The sequence below is a fragment of the Pelodiscus sinensis genome, chromosome 1 (assembly GCF_052426305.1).
Source record: "Pelodiscus sinensis isolate ZL-2025 chromosome 1, ASM5242630v1, whole genome shotgun sequence".
NCBI lineage: Eukaryota > Metazoa > Chordata > Testudines > Trionychidae > Pelodiscus > Pelodiscus sinensis.
Window position 1 is genome coordinate 22531775 of NC_143052.1, and position 20595 is coordinate 22552369.

Below are 20595 nucleotides of genomic sequence, written 5' to 3' on the forward strand. Positions count from 1 at the left end.
CACCACGGGAGCCCACTCCGAAGCCTCGCGGTATTTCAAAGTGGTAGCGCTGCATGCATCCCAATGTCAGCGGGGGAGGCCCCAACTGATTCCAGGCTCCACGTGGTGCTGCTGCTTTGAAACGCTGGGAGGAGCCTGACGCCGGGCTCCAGTGGAGGCATTTCAAAGTAGCAGTGCTGTGTGGAGCCCGGGGTCTGGCTTCAGGCTCCCTATGGCGCTGCTGCTTTGAAGTACCCTCTCGTTCTCCACCCCCCTCCACCTCTTTCTGATAAAGGCAGCAAAGTGGGGGAGCAACTAGTTGACAAGCTTGTTGACTAGTCAACTAGTCGTTCACAACCCTAACCCTTCCCGATTTGTACAGGAACATGGCTGGCTGTTCTCCTTCATCAGGCAGTGAGGGGAAATTACTCAGTTTGCTGCATTTTTCTCTCTGACTGAGGAGTGCAGGAGGCAGATGAACCTGGACCTGCCCCAGCTGGGGGATATTCTCCCTTCCCCAAGTTGTGTCCGCTGGAGCTGCAGTGGCCATGGAGAGGGGCTTCTCACCTGGCCCTTACCTGTTACAGTGAGAGACAGTTAGGGTAGTCACCTTTCCATGTGACACCCTGCACCCTTCATCCCTAGCCCTATCCCAGAGAAATGATTTAAATGAAGAAAAAAAATGATTTGAGTTAAGAACTCAAGCAACACAGGGTAAATCTTCTAGTTCGTATTCTAGTCAATTTTTTGGTCGATTTAAACGTTTCATATTGACAAAAATCAAAATATTTCAATTTAAGTTTTTAAATGTCCCATTTTAGAATGCAAAATGTAAAAAAAATAAAAATAAAAATGAAAAGTTGCTTTCAAAATAAAAAATGGAAACATAATGTTCTGGAAATGTCAAAACATTCCATTTTGACATTGTCAAAACATTCTCCTCTCCTCAGGGTTTTCTTCTAAAACAAAATTCCTGCATATTGACCCAATTTCATGAATACCTTCAGTTCTGATGCTACACTGCATGTTCTGAAAATGCGTGTGGCAAAAGTTTGTTTTGTTTTTCCCCGAGCAGCTCTACTCAGTAATTTGGACCAGGGATGTCGATTAGTCGGTGTTGATATCTGGACAACCTACAACATTTGGCAGCAAATGATGTGACCCAAAGGACTATGAATGAATGGGTGATAAATCATTATTGGGGTGAGTTATTATTGTCATGGGGATGGCAAATTCTGTGTGCCATATTTTCTGCCAGATTGACTTGGGGCAAACTTCCACTTAAAAAAGCTGGCTCCCTGCAATCCATGTAGATATCTGAGTATCTGCTGCAGCCCAGGAATTTCTGCCCTATACCTCCACAGTTCTGTGAGAAACCAAGACCTCTGATAGGGTGTCCAGACCTCCAGATAGTGTGAGAATTGTCCAGGCATTTGCAGTGTAAAAGAGCCAGCATTAATTAACCAACTACAAACCATATGGAGCTGATAGAGATGAGGTCTGGAGTGAAAAACAGCCATCACCCAACCCACAACTCTGTCTCTAGCCTTCCTGCTCTTACACTTTGAAGCCTGAAACCAATGGGGCATCTACAGACAAAATTGTGGGAAAAGGAATAGTGAAGTGCTACTGAAGTGAAACCCCTCTTCCTGCTCCACCTATCGTCTGGCCTGGGATTCTGGAGAATTCCTGTCCCTCCTGATCAGAGAAGGGATGCGACATGACCCTTTGTTATTATTGATATCTAGTGGGCTATTTTTAAAATCTAATCAATGAGAAAAACCACTAAAGACACTTTCATGGCAAGAGAGGATGTTGAGTGCTTATCTTTCTCCTTTGACTTATTATTGACTGGAGGAGTCTGGCTGTAATATGAGGCTCTTCTATTGAAAGCCAGGAGTGGGGGAGGTATGTGATGTGGATGTCAGTCCTATTGTACTTCGTAAGAGACCTTTGCCCTTTAGATTCTTATACTTGTAACTTAGTGCTGATGACAAGGATACATGAAGCTTATCAGAAATGTTACGGAAATTGTACAGGTTGAGCCTCCTTGGTCCAGCCCTCTCAGGACTTGACTGGTCTTTTCCCCCTTCATCCCCCCACCCCCCAGCTACCAGCACCCTGGGCTCTGGCCCCACTGCCCTGCTAGTCCTCATCCCCCCTTGCCTAACAAGCCAGGCAGCCCAGATGGGGTGCTCTGGGCCCTGCTGAGGTTCTCAGCTCCCCTGGGCAGCCCCACTGCAGCGAACCAGAGTCCCGACCCTGCAGGCAACCCAGCTGGGTCACAGTGGGCAGCCCCACTGCGGTGCTAGGGCACACTCAGTAGCTCAGCTGCAGAGAGCCAGGCTCGCAGCCCACAGCCCGTCCAATCCACAGGGCTCATAGCTATCAGTGTTTCACCGGGACGCTCTGGTTCTACCAGACCACGGATGTTGCTATACAAGAGAGTCCCAATTTACAGAAGTTCAACCTGAATTTGAAAGATTCACTCATAAAGAGGATTTACTTTTGCCAGGATTCTGAAAGCCAAACTGGGACTGATGGGAAAAGCGAATAGATTTATTCCCAGATGACATTCAGAGGCTACAGTTAATGAAAGTGCCTAGAGAGAGAGATACAGTTCTGCTTCTGTGTATGCTGCAGAGCTGGAGCTCTGTAGAAAATCATCATGGGGGCTGTAGCCTATGAGTTAAATACAGGTTTAAACTTAGCTTTTATATGAACTGCCTGTTATATGAACATAGACAGTAATACAAGAAACCTTCAGGCCCAAACCTGCAACACATTAGCTTAAGGATTTAGCATAAACTATGCCTATTCAATCTTAGCCTGTGTAAATTGATCAACAGTAACCCTAAGTCACAACATGACATAAGATGTAATTTTGCAATAAGTAATTCTGCTGAAATTTTGCATATAATGCTGACTGGTAACCACAAGAAGTAAGTCAATGCCAGCTTGAATATTTTAGGCTAGGAACATCAGCATACGCTTAACCACAGGGTTGTTATAGTAAATAATTGACACATATACTAAACAGTTTGAGATATTAATGTAGTAACCTATAGAATAAGGACAACACAACATTATTAGGAAGAGGATATTTGTTATGGGAAAAGTATATTCATGACATGCATCTGATCCTATAATAGGGTACTAGACTATCAAGACCTTGACCACTGGAATAGTTTGGCTTTCCAGAAACAGGATAGGACCCTCACAGACAAGTCTTCCTAATCCCAAGTTTCCACAGGGATGGTGGTAGCATACATATGACAGGAAATAAAGTTAATATTGCATTACTGTTATATTTGCATTTAGGTCGGAATATTTGTTTCTTTCTTTACTAACATTGTTAATAAAAGTGTTAAAAGCTCAGAACGTGTGTGTGTGTGTGTGTGTGTGTGTGTGTGTGTGTGTGTGTGTGTGTGAGAGAGAGTGAGTGTGTGTGAGAGAGAAATTGTTGCAATCATGCACATTGCGATTTCCAATTTAACTGTAATTCTGATAATTGTGAGCCTGGTTTTGGAATGGACCCGTCAGACTTTAGAGAATTAATTTGCAGATTTGGGAATGTTTAAATAATCTATATAATCAACAGGTCAGGCAACAGAGAGTGCTGGGCCACAAAATATACTCTTCAAGTAAGGGTATGTCTACACTACAAAGTTAATTCGAACTAACAGACGTTAGTTCGAATTAACTTTGATAGGGGCTACACACCAGAACCGCTAGTTTGAACTTAATTTGAACTAGCAGAGCGCTTAATTCGAACTAGGTAAACCTCATTCCACGAGGACTAACGCCTAGTTCGAATTAACTAGTTCGAATTAAGGGCTGTGTAGCCACTTAATTCGAACTAGTGGGAGGCTAGCCCTCCCCAGCTTTCCCTGGTGGCCACTCTGGGCACCACCAGGGAAACTCTTCTGCCCCCCTCCCGGCCCCGGAGCCCTTAAAGGGGCACGAGCTGGCTACGGTGCCCGTACCAGGTGCAAGTCTGCCAGCACCCAGCCAGCAGACCGTGCACTGGGCACGGCTTGAGGCAGCCACCCGCTGCCACCCAGCCCTCCGCCTCTTCCCGGGACCAGTCTGGCGGCTCCCGGGAGCCTGCCCGGGTCCGCAAGAGGCGGGCGCCCGCCTGGTTTAGTGCAGATATCGTGGACCTCATCCACGACCTCCGCACTAGGCACAGGAAAGTGGCCATCTAGAGCAGGAGAGCTGCCAGCCTGGCCACCCAGGAGCAGGTTTGCATAAAAATCAAGGTGGTCCACTGAGACCCCCGACCCTGAGCCCTGAGCTTAGAATGGCCATACTGGGTAAGACCAAAGGTCCATATAGCCCAGCAGCCTGTCTGCCGACAGCGGCCAACACCAACTGCCCTAGAGGGGATGGACCAAAGACAATGACCAAGTAATTTGTCTCGTGCCATCCATCTCCAGCCTTCCACAAACAGAGGCCAGGGACACCATTTCTACCCCCTGGCTAATACCACTCCATGGACCCAACCTCCATGACTTTATCTCACTTCTCTTTCAACTCTGTTATAGTTCTAGCCTTCACAGCCTCCTGCAGCAAGGAGTTTCACAGCTTGACTATTTTCTTTGTGAAGAAGAACTTTCTATTGTTAGTTTGAAGACTGCTACTTATTCATTTCATTTGGTGTCCTCTAGTCCTTCTATTATGGGAACTAATGAAGAACTTTTCTTTATGCACCCTCTCCACACCACTCATGCTTTTATAGACCTCTATCATATCCCCCCTTCATCTCCTCTTTTCTAAGCTGAGAAGTCCCAGTCTCTTTAGCCTCTCTTCATATGGAACCTGTTCCAAACCCCTGATCATTTTAGTTGCCCTCCCCTCTCCCACCCTCTCTCTTCTCCTCTCCCACCTCCTTTTCCCAGTCTCCCCCAGTTTTGTTCAATAAAGAGAGTTTCTATTTTTGAACACACGTGTCCTTTATTTTGTACATCAGAAAGGGGGGCTAGGGAGGGGTAAGTGGAAGGAGGTGAGGGACGAATGGGGCACAAGCCCCCGATGGGGAGGACTGGGGTGGCTCTGCGGGCTCCTCGGGGTGGAAGCTCTCCTGCAGTCACCTGAAGGCCCCCCTCCTGGATGGCAGCCTGCGGCAAGTGCAGCTGGTCTGATGGCCGAGTGCTGTGATGTGCCAAGTGTGGGCACTCAGGGCACTCCAAGCCAGAACTGCTTTGCAAGTGGGGCACCCCTGAGAACTGCCTGTCCGGGGTAGGGGTCGGGTCCCTTTAAGCACAGCCCTCGGCTAGCCTGAGACAGCAGCTCCGCACTCTAAGTCCTAATCTGATGCCCTGCTGCCACTGCTTCCGGCCATCCTTAACCTCGGTTCAGGGTCCACTCAACGTGGACAGTCTAGTTCGAATTAGCAAAATGCTAATTCGAACTAGTTTTTAGGTCTAGATGCACTAATTCGAATTAGCTTAGTTTGAATTAGTGCTGTAGTGTAGACATACCCTAAGAGAGTAGAAGCTGGGAATATTATTTTTCTGCTCAGGCGTGAGATTGGACCCATAGTATTTGAACCACTAAGGAGCCTGTTCTGTCCAGCCAGCCATTGAACAGAACCTCTGGCTCTTGTTCATTCCTGTTGGGGGGCTGCCCCCCCCTTCGGAGGGCACCACCCAAGTCCAGGGCATAGTTTAGACTGCTTGGGTTTTGTTTCACAGTACGCTGCCCCTGTATTTGGAGAATTACAGCCCACTGGCCTAGTCTTAAAGTACGCAGGCCCTGAGGCCTAGTCCTTTAGCCAAACCCCTGCTCGCCGGGGATCAGCAAAGGAGGGGTAAGAGGGCCTGGTCCCTCCCTCTCCACCGGGCCCCGGCCCAGGGCCCTATCAGTGGTGGGCGGCTCCCACCACTGGCTCAGTGGGGGTTCCTTCCCACAACGCGTCGAGCCTTCTGGGGCCTTTCCGGCTCTTTGCCCTGTGTCACTTCCTACCCCCTTCCCTTGGTTGGCAGCAGTCCCACCTGGTGGAGTTAGATAGATGTCCGTAGCAGCACCTTCCGACTCGGCGTCTGGGGTCGCAGTGGCAGGTCTGGCGCTTAGGTCCCGTGTGGCTGGCTGGTGGCTCCGACATTCAGGCCGAGCCCACCTTGGGCCTTGCGGCGGCAGGCCTGGCAACTCCCTCTCTGGCTGACGGGTCGGCAGCTCCAGAGGCTGGTCCCTAGCTCCCGCTCCATTGGTTGTCTGCCCCGACTGAAGAGGACTGCAGACCTTTATACCTGAGGCCTCCTGGGAGCATGCCCAGTAGGGTGGCGTGGGCACGGCCCTCTCTGCCCCCTGAGCCAAGTGCTTTCCTGGGGCTGGAGTGCGGGGCGGGGCCGCCCGGTCACAATTCCATATAAATTACATTGCCCAGAGGGAATACTCTTGGCATGATGGAAAATATGCCCCTATAAAATTAGATGTAACCATTGATATTGTTTTATAGAAGAAATTGAGAAATGAGCATGTGTACTTGCATTCAAATATAGTCCATTCTCTTTTATTTACACATGGTCACCAGGTTTTTTTTTTCTTCAACAATGAAAGTTATTATGGGCCACATTCTGCTGCTGAGACCCACATTGAATAGTACCTTGGGAATAGTCCAATCACAGACTAAACTACTACTCACTGAATGAGAGACCTCAGTAAAGTCAGTAGAATGCATCTCTGCAGATCAGAGCAAAGCTTAGGGATGTGCGTACAAGGAAGCTGATTTGGCACCAACTCCTTACAGTGTTACATCGCTCTGACAACCTTCCTTTTTTTCCTTGGCTGTTCGGCACTGGGGAGAGGACCAGTGCTGAAAACATTTTCAAACCTGAGTGGGCAGCACAACATGGACTGGCCCTGCTTGTGATAATTACCTTTTTCTGTTTCTCCATTGTAAATCCAGAGTGACTCTACTAACTTTAAAGGATTCGCTGTAAATTTACACCGAAACCCCATGTCTGTTTACAAAAGGTTGCAAAGCAAATCCATCACTGAAGAACAATCAGGCAGATGGGAAACTTTATATGCTTAGGAAGTCTACCATTGATTTTGATGGGACTATTTGCATAAACGAATCTGCACACATGCAAATTTTATTCTCTAACTCAGAAATAATAAATTTCTGGCTAGGTATATTTTGCATTTCCCAGATAGAAATCAGATTACAACCAAAAATTATCTCTTTTGGAATAAAGAAAGCCAGGGCATATACTAAAAAGAACCCTGTAGAAATTAAGAAAATATTTTATTGGAAATTTAAAAAATATATTAAACTGTAAGATAAACAATATACAAAGAATTGAATTCCCTCCAAGCTCTTGCAGCTCACAAAGTGCACGTCTACACTGCAGAGCAAAAGTCAAATTAAGATATGCAACTTGCATAGCTGAAGTTGAAATAGCTTAATTCAGATTTTGGAGCACAGCTTCACAGGTGACTAACCAGCCCCACCCAGTCAGTCAGCTCCATGCAGGGAGCTCTGAGCCTCTGACTGGGCAGGACTGATTAATCACCAGTGAAGCTGTGCTGCCCTGCGGCTTAGACGGAACACTGGTCTACACAGTAGGCTTTGACTTCCCTTGCTCTTCATGAAATGAGGTTTTACAGGGTTGGAGTAAGAAGTCCTCCATCTCGACATTGTTCTGAATTAATGGCTTGCTGTGTAGTCGCGCATTTTGTTATTTTGAAAGAATGTCAATTATTCTGAAATGACACTGCTGTGTAAACAAACCCAAAATCAAACATCTGTCTCTCTAATTGACTTATCAGAATTGTAATTGTTCAGCAGCCCTGTATTTTTTTCAGGCATCAATAAATCTCTATGAACTATCTCCATCTGCCCTCAAGAAATCTTGAATCCTAACATTTAGGTGTATTTCTTATGCTGCAGCTGGGAGCAAGCTAGCACACCAGAAAGTGCCCTGTGGACATTGTAGCTCCAGGGGAGACTTAGGCTATCCATCCAAGTGCAAACCCAAGGAGACAGATGGACTTGAGATCCTAATTACTGTTTGGAGTGCACTAGTTCAAGTCCCAATCAGCATCTGCCTGTCTACTCTGGGAAGCTTATTCCCAGATGCCATGTTGACATAACCAGCAAAACAAACCTAAGGATTTTTGAATACATTTGATTCTAAAAACTGTGAAAGAAAAAGTGGTTTCCCCCTGCGTTACCTCAGCTCACCTGTGAGGCTTTTGCTGAGTTGGAACAATGCTGCAGATCCGCTCTTAGTAACTCACATGAAGAGACTGAAAAAATTGGGGATATCAACAAGATGATAAAAGTATAAAATATTGGTTTAGCAACAGAAGATTGAGAATTTCTGTTGAGCCTGTCTCAAAAAAACCCAGATCCAATTAACTTGAAAGATAGAAGATTCAGAACAGATAAAAGCAAATACCTTTTCAGACCATCACAATTAGACTGTAGAACTCTTTTCCACAGGAGGTTAGAGAGAAGCCATCTCCACCATAGTTAGAATGGAATTTCCCTTGGGGCAAGTTATTTCAGTAACTGCCTATTGCAGAACTTATTTTCACCTTCTATTGAAGCATGTGGAACTGACCACTTTTGGTGACAGGCTAGTGGATTAGGTAGACGTTGGATATGAACCAGAATAGCTATTTCTGTGTTCTTATCAAAAGAACATTGGAAGTCATTAGAAAGGGTTCTTTTGACATCAGTGGGCTATTGAACAGGTGATTGCTTCAAAGGTAGTGCCACTGAAATTAACTGTGTATCTAGCAAGGTACCACTCTACAGTTCTGGAATCAATAAGACCCAAAGGTATTGGCCTCTGGGAAAATCTATGTCCATTGTGTACACCAGTATCAAGTTACTATATTCCCTGCATGAGTTTAGCCAAGCTGCCCAGTAAGTGGGGTATAGAGGTGGTGTGATGTCATCTGATTAAACTATGACCCTAAAGATCACTGTTGCAACCACTGTTAAATATCTGCAACAAATTTTGTAGAGAGAGCAAGCCAAGTGAGTTGTCTGTGAAGAGCTTAAGATCTACCTTCTATGATTATACTATGTCATGCACGTATCATTTTTGTATTTGAAATCAAGAGCATTGGCAATGTACTTGTATTTCAATGTGTTTGATTCTGAGTTGCACCAGTAAAGCATTTGGCCAATCTATTGTGAATGGACTTTTCAAGTTGAATAGAAGTATTTACACTTACAATGAGTGTTGGTAGGTGCCAATCCACATCTGATGAGGCTTCCGGTGAACATTCAGACTAGCAAGGAGGCAATGGATTTTGTCAGTAACTCTGATAGAGATCTGTAAAATCATGACTGGTGTGGATAAATAAATAAATCAGGATGTGTTATTTCCTCCTTTCAGTAACACAAGAACTAGGGGTCACCATATAACATTAATAGGCAGTAGGTTTAAAACAAAAGGAAGTATTTCTTCACACAGCAAACAGTCAACTCATGAAGTACACTGTAGGAGGACATTGTGAAGGTCAAGAGTATAACAATGTTCAAAAAAGAACTAGATATTTCATGGAGGATTGGTTTATCAGTGGCTATTGGCCAGGATGAGCAGGGATGGCTTCCATAGCCTGTTTGTCAGAAGCTGGGAACAGGTGACAGGAAATGGATCACTTGATGATTACCTGTTCTGTTCATTCCCTCTGTGGCACCTGGCATTGGCTATTGTCAGAAGACAGGATACTGAGCTAGATGTAGCCTTCTCAGCCAACTACCCTGGAAATCCATACGCAGGCCTGGAGCAATCACGCAGAATATAGGACTGTAAGACATGTGTATGTCCCCTGTACCTGAGGAGTTCTGCAGTGGCTGGGAGATGAGCAAGTGCATTCAGAGAGGGAAATGAGTGGAGTTAGTGCTATTGCATGCAAAGCAAGTGCAGGGAGCGTGCATGAAGAGCAATTGTGAGTCTTCAGGAGGGTAGAATGATAGATGGTGAGCATGGAGAAAGGGTGTGTGTGTGCATGCCTGCATGCGCAGGGAGGATAACTGCAGCCAGAGGCTTTTCCTATTGAGCAGCTGACTGAGATAAAAGTTCCATTGTTTTTAAATCTGATGCATCATGAAACAAAAGAAACACTACTTTTAGAGATCTCAAAGTTGGCTTTGATTTTATTGTCATTCCTCTTGTTTCTGAACAAGAACTTGACAGCAATGAAGTAGCAAAACAGATCTTTAAAAGAGCATTTCTTTATAGGCCTGTTAATCAGCATGACTCACGCAGAGTTCATCTCTCCAGCTGAACTTATTCCTTGAAGTTTAGTCTATTTACATCTCAGGCCAGTATCCCATTGCATGGGGAAGAGGTTAGTGCTCCTTTAGATTTCCTGACGGTGATAATTATATAGGGGCAGTTCTATGCAAACAACAATGGAATTGTCTTTGATTGCAATATGAGTCCTTTATTACTTTTTATTAAAAGCAGTTTCCACACTTGCAGGTCAATGAAGTCCTCTGTATTAAAGATTGCTTGATTGATTTTGAAGCTTCTCTCTACTCACCTATCATGTTCCCCTAGTCTATTATTAGAATTCCCCACCATTTATCTATTATTTAGAATTTCTACTATATCATTATCAAGAGCATGAAAAGAAAGCTTGTAATGCTATGTGGAATGGTATTACTCCACAAAGCACTCCTTGGGAGTTTGATTCTTGGAGTTTTGTAAGGACACACCATTGCCATTTCTGTGCCTACATGTCGTCTGAATATTCGTTACACTTCTCTGGGCAGGTGGATGGCTTGGGAAGTATTTTAATTCCTAGTTGACCAAAGAGAATACATGCTACAGCTTCATCTGTCCAGCAGCAATTAGCAGATTACCACAGCTGAATATAGGTTATCATTTTTGCCTTTTGATTTACCAAAGCCAGAATTGCCACAGGTTACAAAAAGGCATCGAAACATGCTGTAAACATGTTTTAAACTCTTTTATAGAAATCTATTGTGAGTGACAATATTACCACTGTAGTAGGCACAGTACCAACAAATAGAGAAGAGACGACAATGCCTGCCCATATGGCTCACAATCTAACTGGAGACTGTGAACATATTTCCAACTATGCTTCCCACCTAAAAGCCCCTGGTTAAAGAAGTAAGGCAGGGGCAAATAGGAACACACGGAGAGTGTGATTAGAGTGCAACTGAAGATGTTATGCCTGCTGAAAAGGCATAACAAGTAGGGTTCCACAGGGGTCTCTTTTGGGACTGGTTCTGTTCAATATCTTCTTCAACGATCTAGATATTGACATAGAGAGTACCCTTATTAAGTTTGCAGATGATACCAAGCTGGGAGGAGTTGCAACTGCTTTGGAGGATAGGGTCTAATTCAAAATAATCTGGACAAATTGGAGAAATGGTCTGAGGTGAACAGGATGAAGTGCAAAGCACTTCAAGGACAAATGCAAAGCACTCCACTTAGGAAGGAACCATCAGTTTCACACATACAGAATGGGAAGCGACTGTCTAGGAAGGAGTATGGCAGAAAGGGATCTAGGGGTTATAGTGGACCACAAGCCAAATATGAGTCAACAGTGTGACGCTGTCGCAAAAAAAGCAAACATGATTCTAGGATGCATTAACAGGTGTGTTATGAGCAAGACATAAGAAGTCATTGTTCCGCTCTTCTCTGCGCTGATTAGGTCTCAGTTGGAGTATTGTGTCCAGTTCTGGGCACCACATTTCAAGAAAGATGTGGAGAAATTGGAGAAGGTCCAGAGAAGAGCAACACAAATGATTACAGATCTAGAGAACATGACCTATGAAGGAAGACTGAAAGAATTGGGCTTGTTTTGTTTGGAAAAAAGAAGATTAAGAGGGAACATGATAGCAATTTTCACATATCTAAAAGGGTATCACAAGGAGGAGAGAGAAAAATTGTTCTCCTTGGTCTCTGAGGATAGAACAAGAGCAAAGGGCTCAAACTGCAGCAAGGAAGGTTTAGGTTGGATATTAGGAAAAAGTTTCTAACTGTCAGGGTAGTTAAAACATTGGAATAAGTTGGCTAGGGAAGCAGTGGAATCTCCATCTCTGGAGATTTAAGAGCAGGTTAGATAAATGTCTATCAGGGATGGTCTAGACCATGGTATTACTAAACTGGGGGTGTGCCGAAATTCCATAGGGAGAGCAAGGCGACCCAGGCCTCCCTCCCCCCCCATCAGGTTTTGGTGCCCTGCTCGGTTCCTTTTTTTTTCCGCTTAACAAGTTTTTTGGGGGGCAGGGTGAGGGTTTTTCAAAAATCAGAAAGGGGGGCGTGATGCTGAAAAGTTTGGGAACCACTGGTCTAGACAGTACTGCATCCTGCCATGAGGGCAAGGGACTGGACTCAATGACCTCTCAAGGCCCCTTCCAGTCCCAGTATTTTATGATTCTATGTTCCCTGGGGGATGGTTGCCAGCTGTCACACTTTAGAGCAGCTCCAGGATACTTTAACCACCTCTTAAAAATAGTACTAGGCAAAGATACAAGAAGCCATAACTGGTTCCCTGACATCCCTCCCTGGATGTAACAGGAAATCAGCCCCTCCCCCCCTAAAGTTTGTGCTAAATATATTTTTGTATGGACATCAATTAGAAATACTGATGATGCAACATGTTTACTGACTGAAGAAGTTGTGAATGGCAGACAAATTAAGACAAATTAAGATTTTCCTTTTCTCCATTAGCTGGCATTACTTTCTGTATAAATTTCCCTGCACTTTTTCTATTGCACATTCTGTTAATTTATTATGATGATTTCTTTTTTAAGCTCCAGTTCTGTGCTATGCCAATAGCAGCTTAGGACCATTATAAGCAGTTTTCTTGTATTGTTTCATATGGAACACATTGACCTTGTGACTAAAATAAAGATACACACAGCAAGTATGTACTTTTTAAAATAAATGGATGGTAAATATAAATACAGTGACTGTGTACCAGTCACAGAAGTGCAGAGTGTATGTTGTTTCACAATAATGGATCCAATCTCTAGTTCTGGAAATATTTCACCAAATATATTTTATCCTGTTATAAGCCAAGGCTGCCTCTTTTCATTGATTCTGCCCTCTTGGTGAACTACAGAGTTCTGAAAGGATTAATGAGAGGCACTGCAGTTATTATAAGGCATTTTAGTTAATGTTACCGATTACATTATTGTTTTAAATTTTGTTAAGTGAATATGAAATTGAGGCAAAGAAATGTAAATAAATGAAATATTTATCAGAAAGTTAACTCCATGAAGTAGAATACAGGATTTTCAAACTACAAATCATTTCTTTACACAATTAAAAAACTGAGCATCTATGTTACATACCTTTTACAATTCCAATCGCAGAGCATTTTCTCCAGCACTCTAGTGTTCTGTATTTGAGAGCAGTGATCCATCTTTACCAGGCTGTTCTGCTTTCACCAGCGCATATCACTAAATCATTTTTAGGAACTAATAGCTGGATCCTCTTCCTTGGAAATCAATGGGGCTTTTGTGATGGGCTTTAATGGGAGCAGAATTATTCTCTAAGATCTATAAAGTAGGGACTATCTTTATCTTTTGGGCTACATACATAGCTGAGCAAATTGGTGATGTTAAACAAATGAATAACAATGCAGAGCTATCCAACCGCAATGCCCTTAATAGAAACATTAAGGTGGACACAAATATTTACTCATCAGAACTTATATACGCAGTGCATGAAATTCTGTTCTGAAGATTTGTATCTCACCTGAGGTTAAACCATAAAGCTTTCCAAAGCTGAGATTGTGTTTGTACAGTATCTACCACAGTGGGGACATGATTCTAAGTGGGACATCAGGGCACTACAATTCTACAAATATATGATGATAATAAACCAGCATTACTGATTGCAGACAGGGTTAGTAGAACTTCACAGGGCATATGTGAACACAGAATGTTGCCGTCCTTGCTCACTCTGGTACCTGTGATTTTGCTAACAGACTTCCATGGGGAAGTTTTACTTCTGAACAGGATTAAAATTATGTTTTTCTATAAGAAGGATTCAATTGTGGCTTTGCCACAAGGCCTGCATATAGTCATGCTGCCATAGAAACAGACTAAAAAAGCAGAAATGTACTCTACGCTTGGCAAAGCCTATAACCTCTACAGTGTGCATGCAGCTGCACTGATTGGTGTATTGGCATGGAGCCTAGGGTTCATCCACTTTCGGTTCTTCACACACTTGTACAGGGAAAGGGGCATGTAATGATCCTGGAAAGTATGCTCTCTGCTCCATGCTGCTACTCAAGGCATGGCTAGTCAATGCAGAGCTGACAGTTAGGTATCCCCCATTACCTCCTCTTAGTCTGTTGTGCAGGCAAGCAAAAATGAGTCACAATCTGGCCCTTAAATTAGAGGCAGGTGTTACACAGCTACCAGGAATGATGTATCCACTCAACCGCTCTTTAAGCCACATAAACTGGTTTTCTAAATATAACTACACAAGATCTTTGAGTACGTAGTATCATTTCATTGACCCTTAAAATACACCCTCTTCCTATTTAGAAATCTTTCTTTTCCTTTTAGCTGTGGCATTTACAAAGGCTATTTTAGTCTTTTTGGAGATCTTAATGGTGATGTTTGTTTTAAATCCCTAGATGCTTCCCAATTAATTAAGGCTTCTTATCATTCAGTTTGTTTTGAAATCTAGAATAGATATTATATGAATGCACCAGAAGGTCTTGAAATAAAACACACTAATTATAAATTGCCAAACCCAATTAGAGTGAACCGTCAGCATCCTTGTTATGTTCAGATACAGTGCATTAAAAGTGCCTCAGTGAGACAACAGTCTGTTACTAGTTCATCTTGTATGCTCTTAGCCATAATGAGAATCAATTAGGATTTTAAATTAGCATGATATATTTTTTAAGAGTACATAGTGTTTATTTTGAAAGTCTGATCATAGCAAGCACTGTAGTATGATTGCACAGTTTTTGACAGATGTTTTGAATATGTAAACAAGGGTAACACCAGGGAGAACACAAGATAATCCAGAGAGTTAGTATTAAGAATACATTTGCTGGACATCATTTGCTTTTGGTTCTAGGGTTTGCAATACATTTCCAGCCATGCACTAATTACTAGGAAATCAGTCCAACACACTAACAAATTGTTTCTGTGGTTGGTTGAATGATGACATGGAGGATTACCTGATCATGGCTGGAATATTACCTCATTGTATTAATTCATGGAGTATTAATAGATTTCAGTTGCTAGTGTATGGTACCTGTGACTGATGAAAGAGTGCAAAACTCAGTTGTTTCTGATTGCAAAGTTTGACCATAACCTTTTCAATTATTATTTATGTCACTTCACTCTGATTTGAGGTGCATGCTTCTGAGTTTATTTTGAAGATCTGGGTCAGAAAAACATCCAAAATATCGAAGAGAAACTTAACTAGATTCACTGATTTGACTGATTTGGGATGAAAATCATGAAGACCCATTTATTCAAACGTATTCAAGTTTGTAATAAAAAGTAGGAATTGGGATTGGTGGGTTTTTACTAGTGTGTCTCAGAGTTAGAGGACTGCCTAGGACTGGTTTGGCATAGCATAGCATGGCAGGCACTCACCAACGCAAGTGCCTCCTACTGGACACACTGAGAATTAGTTTTTCAGCTCTGGAGCTTTCAGTTCAGATGAGATGAGAAGCAATCAGATGAGAAATAATCAAATGAAAAAGAGTCTAACCCATCAGGATATGGCAGACAGATTAATAGTGACACATTTTAAAGTACTTATACACAAACTCTAGGAGTCTAAATAATAAGATGGGTAAACTAGAGTGCCTCATATTAAAGGAGGATATGGATAGTAGGAATGAGGACAGTCAATGGGACAGTCATAACAGGGTACAAAATATATCAGAAGGACAGAACAGGTCATGCTGGTGGGGGACTGGCACTAAACATGAAAGAAAATGTAGAATCAAATGAAGTAAAAATCTTAAATGAACCAAAATATTCTATAGAATCATCTCTATGGGTAACAATTGCATGCTCTAATAATAAGAATATAGCAGTAGGGATATATTATTGACCACCTGACCAGAATAGTGATAGTGACTATGAAATGCTAAGGGAGATTAGAGAGGCTATCAAAATTAAAAACTCAATAATAGTTGGGGATATCAATTATCCCCATATTGATAGGGTACACCTCACCTCAGGACAGGATGCAGAGATAAAATTTCATGATACCTTAAATGACTGCTTCTTGGAGCAGCTGGTTCTGAAACCCACAAAGGGAGAGGCAAATCTTGGTTTAGTCCTAAGTGGAGCACAGGATCTGGTCCAAGAGGTAAATATAACTGGATCAATTGGAAATAGTGACCATAATGTAATGAAATTTAACATGCCCATGGTAGGAAAAACACTTCAGCAGACCAACACTGTAGCATTTAATTTCAGAAGGGGAACTAAACAAAAACAAGGAGGTTAGTTAAACAAAAATTAAAAGGTACAGTGACAAAACCAAAATCCCTGCAAGCTGCATGCAAACTTTTCAAAAACACCATTATAGAAGCCCAACTTAAATGTACATCTCAAGTTTAAAAAGCCAGTAAGCAGGGCTGACTGGGAGGGAGTTGGGGGGAGTGGGGCTGGTCAGGGGGGAACTGGTTGGTGGGGAGTGAGGCTGGCCCGGGTGCACACAGATCCTGGGGTTCTGCCTGTCCCATGCATGGTCCCAGCGGGGTGCACGGGCAAGTCCAGCCCTGGGGATTCCATTCTGTCTTGGCCCTGCCCCCCTCCTCTCTTCTGTGTAGTTGTGTACTGCCTGGTTGGGACTAAATTAGCTATTACCACTGAAGAGAGAGATCTTGGAGTCATTGTGGATAGTACTCTAAAAACACCCACTGAATATGCAGCAGTAGTCAAAAAAGCAAATAGAATGTTTGGAGTAATTTAAAAAGGGATAGAGAATAAGACAAAGAATATCTCATTGCCTCTGTATAAATCCATGGTATGCCCACATCTTGAATACTGTGTGAAGACATGGTCACCTTATCTAAAAACAGATATGTTGGCATTGGAAAAAATTCATAAAAGGATAACTAAAATGGTTAGGAGTTTGGAATAGCTGCATATGAAGAAAGATTACAGACAGACTTTTCATCTTAGAAAAGAGGAAACTAAGGGGGGGAATAAGATAGAGGTCTATAAAATCATGACTGGTGTAGAGAAATTAAATAAAAAAAAGTTATTTACTTGTTCCCATAACAGAAGAACAAGGGTGCACCCTTAAGAGGGTTTAAGAGGGTCAGCAAATGAAATTAGTAGGCACCAGATTTAAAACAAACAAAGGGAAGTATTTCTTCATGCAACACATTGTCATCCTTTGGAATGCCTTGCAACACATTGTCATCCTTGTGAAGACCAGGACATTAACAGGGTTCAAGAAAGAACTAGATAAATTAATGAAGGATAGATCCATCAGGGCATGTCTAGACTACATCCCTCTGTCGTCAGAGGGATGTAAATTAGACATACCGACATTGCAAATGAAGCGGGGATTTAAATCTCCCATGCTTCATTTGAATAAAAATGGTCGACACGTTTTGCCGAATCAGCAGTCTGTCAGAAAAAAGCGGCTATCAAGATGGGGATTGAGTGACAAAGAAAGCCTTTGTCGGCCGATCCTGTTTTATGAGCCATAAGGGATCATCCGACAAAGGTTTTCTTTGTCGCCTGATCCCCAGCTTGACAACCTCTTTGTGCTGACAAACTGATGACTCAGCAAAACATGGCAGCCATTTTTATTCAAATGAAGTGTGGGAGATTTAAATCCCTGCTTCATTTGCAATGTCATTATGTCTAATTTACATCCCTCTGGTAACAGAGGGATGTAGTCTAGACATACCCTGAGTGGCTATTAGCCAGGATGGGTAGAAATGGTATTGCTAGTCTCTGTTTGCCAGAAGTTGTGAAAGGGTGGCAGGGGAGGAATCTATTGATAATTTGCTGTTTGGTTCATTCCCTCTAGGCCACCTGGCATTGGCCTCCGTCAGAGCACAGGTTACTGGGCTCAATGGACCTTTGGTCTGACTCAGTATGGCCATTCTTATGTTCTTATATCCCAGTTCAGTCAGGTCAACCTGGTCTTGTTCCTTTCATTGTAGAACTGCAAGCTAGAATGCAACAAACAACCATAACTATAAAAGTCAACTGCACTAAAATACCACCACCTCCCACTCTGTAAGGGTATGTCTACACTACAGAGTTAGTTCGAACTAACGGACGTTAGTTTGAACTAACTTTCATAGGCGCTACACTAGCGCTCCACTAGTTCGAACTTAATTCGAACTAGTGGAGCGCTTAGTTCGAACTAGGTAATCCTCATTTTACGAGGATTAAGCCTAGTTCGAACTACCTAGTTCGAATTAAGGAGTGTGTAGCCCCTTAATTCGAACTAGTGGGAGGCTAGCCCTCGCCAGCTTTCCCTGGTGGCCACTCTGGGCACCACCAGGGAAACTCTATTGCCCCCCTCCCGGCCCCGGACCCCTTAAAGGGGCACGGGCTGCCTACGGTGCCCGTGCCAGGTGCAAACCTGCCAGCACCCAGCCAGCAGACCCTGCACCTGGCATGGCTCGAGCCAGCCACCCGATGCCCCCCAGCCCTCCCCCTCTTCCCGGGACCAGGCTGGCGGCTCCCGGGAGCTTGCCTGGGACCGCAAGAGGGGGGCACACGCCTGGGCTAGTGCGGAGATCGTGGACTTCGTCCACAATCTCTGCACTAGGCAGAGGAAAGTGGCCGTGTAGGGCAGGAGAGCTGCCAGCCTGGCCACCCAGGAGCAGGTGTGCATGAAAATCAAGGTGGTCCACTGAGACCCCCGACCCTGAGCCCTGAGCTTACAATGGCCGTCCTGGGTCAGACCAAAGGTCCATCTAGCCCAGTAGCCTGTCTGCCGACAGCAGCCAACCCTAGGGACCTTGGAGGGGATGGACCGAAGACAGTGACCAAGCCATTTGTCTCGTGCCATCCCTCTCCAGCCTTCCACAAACCTTGGGCAGGGACACCACTCCTACCCTCTGGCTAATACCACTCCATGGACCCAACCTCTATGACTTGATCTCACTTCTCTTTAAACTCTGTTCCAGTTCTAGCCTTCACAGCCTCTTGCAGCAAGGAGTTCCACAGGTTGACTCTTTGCTTTGTGAAGAACAACTTTCTGTTACTGGTTTGAAGCCTGCTACCCATTCCTTTCCTTTGGTGTCCTCTAGTCCTTCTTTATGGGAACTAATGAAGAACTTTTCTGTATGCACCCTCTCCACCCAACTCCTGCTTTTAGAGACCTCTATCCTGTCCTCCCTCCGTCTCCTCTTATCTAAGCTGAAAAGTCCCAGTCTCTTTAGCCTCTCTTCATATGGGACCTGTTCCCAACCCCTGATCATTGTAGTTGCCCTCCCCTCTCCCAGCCTCTCTCTTCCCCTCTCCCACCTCCTTTTCCCAGTCTCCCCCAGTTTTGTTCAATAAAGACACATTCCATTTTTGAACACAATTGTCCTTTATTTTGTACATCAAGAAAAGAGGCTAGGGAAGGGTAAGTGGAAGGAGGTGAGGGAGGAATGGGGTACGAGCCCCCGATGGGGAGGACTAGGCTGGCTCTGCGGGCTTCTGGGGGTGGAAGCTCTCCTGCAGCCCCCCAATTGTCCCCTCTCCCCAGATGGCAGCCTGCGGCAAGTGCAGCCAGTCTGATGGCCGAGTGCTGTGATGTGCCCAGTGTGGGCACTCCGGGCACTCCAAGCCAGGACTGCTTTGCAAGCAGGGCACCCCTGAGAACTGTCTTTCCGGGGTGGGGGTCGGGTCCCTTTAAGCGCAGCCCTCGGCTAGCCTGAGACAGCATCTCCACGCTCTAAGTCCTCCTCTGATGCCCTGCCGGCACTGCTTCCGGCCATCCTTAACCCCGGTTCAGGGTCCATTTAATGTGGACATGCTAGTTCAAATTAGCAAAACGCTAATTCGAACTAGTTGTTAGTTCTAGACGCGTTAGTTCGAATTAGCTTAGTTCGAATTAACTAATTCGAACTAAGTTAGTTCGAATTAGTGCTGTAGTGTAGACGTACCCTCAATTCCTACAGACTAGAACCTAGAGATTGAACTGCAGATGTCCTCAACTGTTGGTATATAAGTGCAAGTGAAAAATATTTTAGCTCCATTGTCAATTGGTAGAATAGGAATAATTGTTTGCATACAGCTGGAATCCAGAATAGTTAGTTTCATAATGAAAACAACAAGGAAGAAAATTCTGCCTCCAGGATTAGCTACTGGACATAGAAAAAGGTGAACATTAGTAACTCTGGGAAGCAGCTTGAGCTGCAGGTACAGAATTGATAGGACTATTGGCATTCAGATGACACATGGTCTCTTAGCTCTGGGGATTGTGTTTCTAGCTGGCTGTTATCAAATTTCATTCATTTCAAATAGCTCTTCACCCCACTTCTCTGTCACCATCTCTCTTTTCTAGGAAGATTTATTAGTAGAGAGAGAGGCTGGGCTGGCAGCCCTAGAAACCGAAATCTTTTTTTAATCACATTGAGCCCAACCCCACAGTAAGTGACTCAAGCAAAAGTACCACAGAGATTGCCTGAGCATGGAACACTATTCTGGGCCCAGAA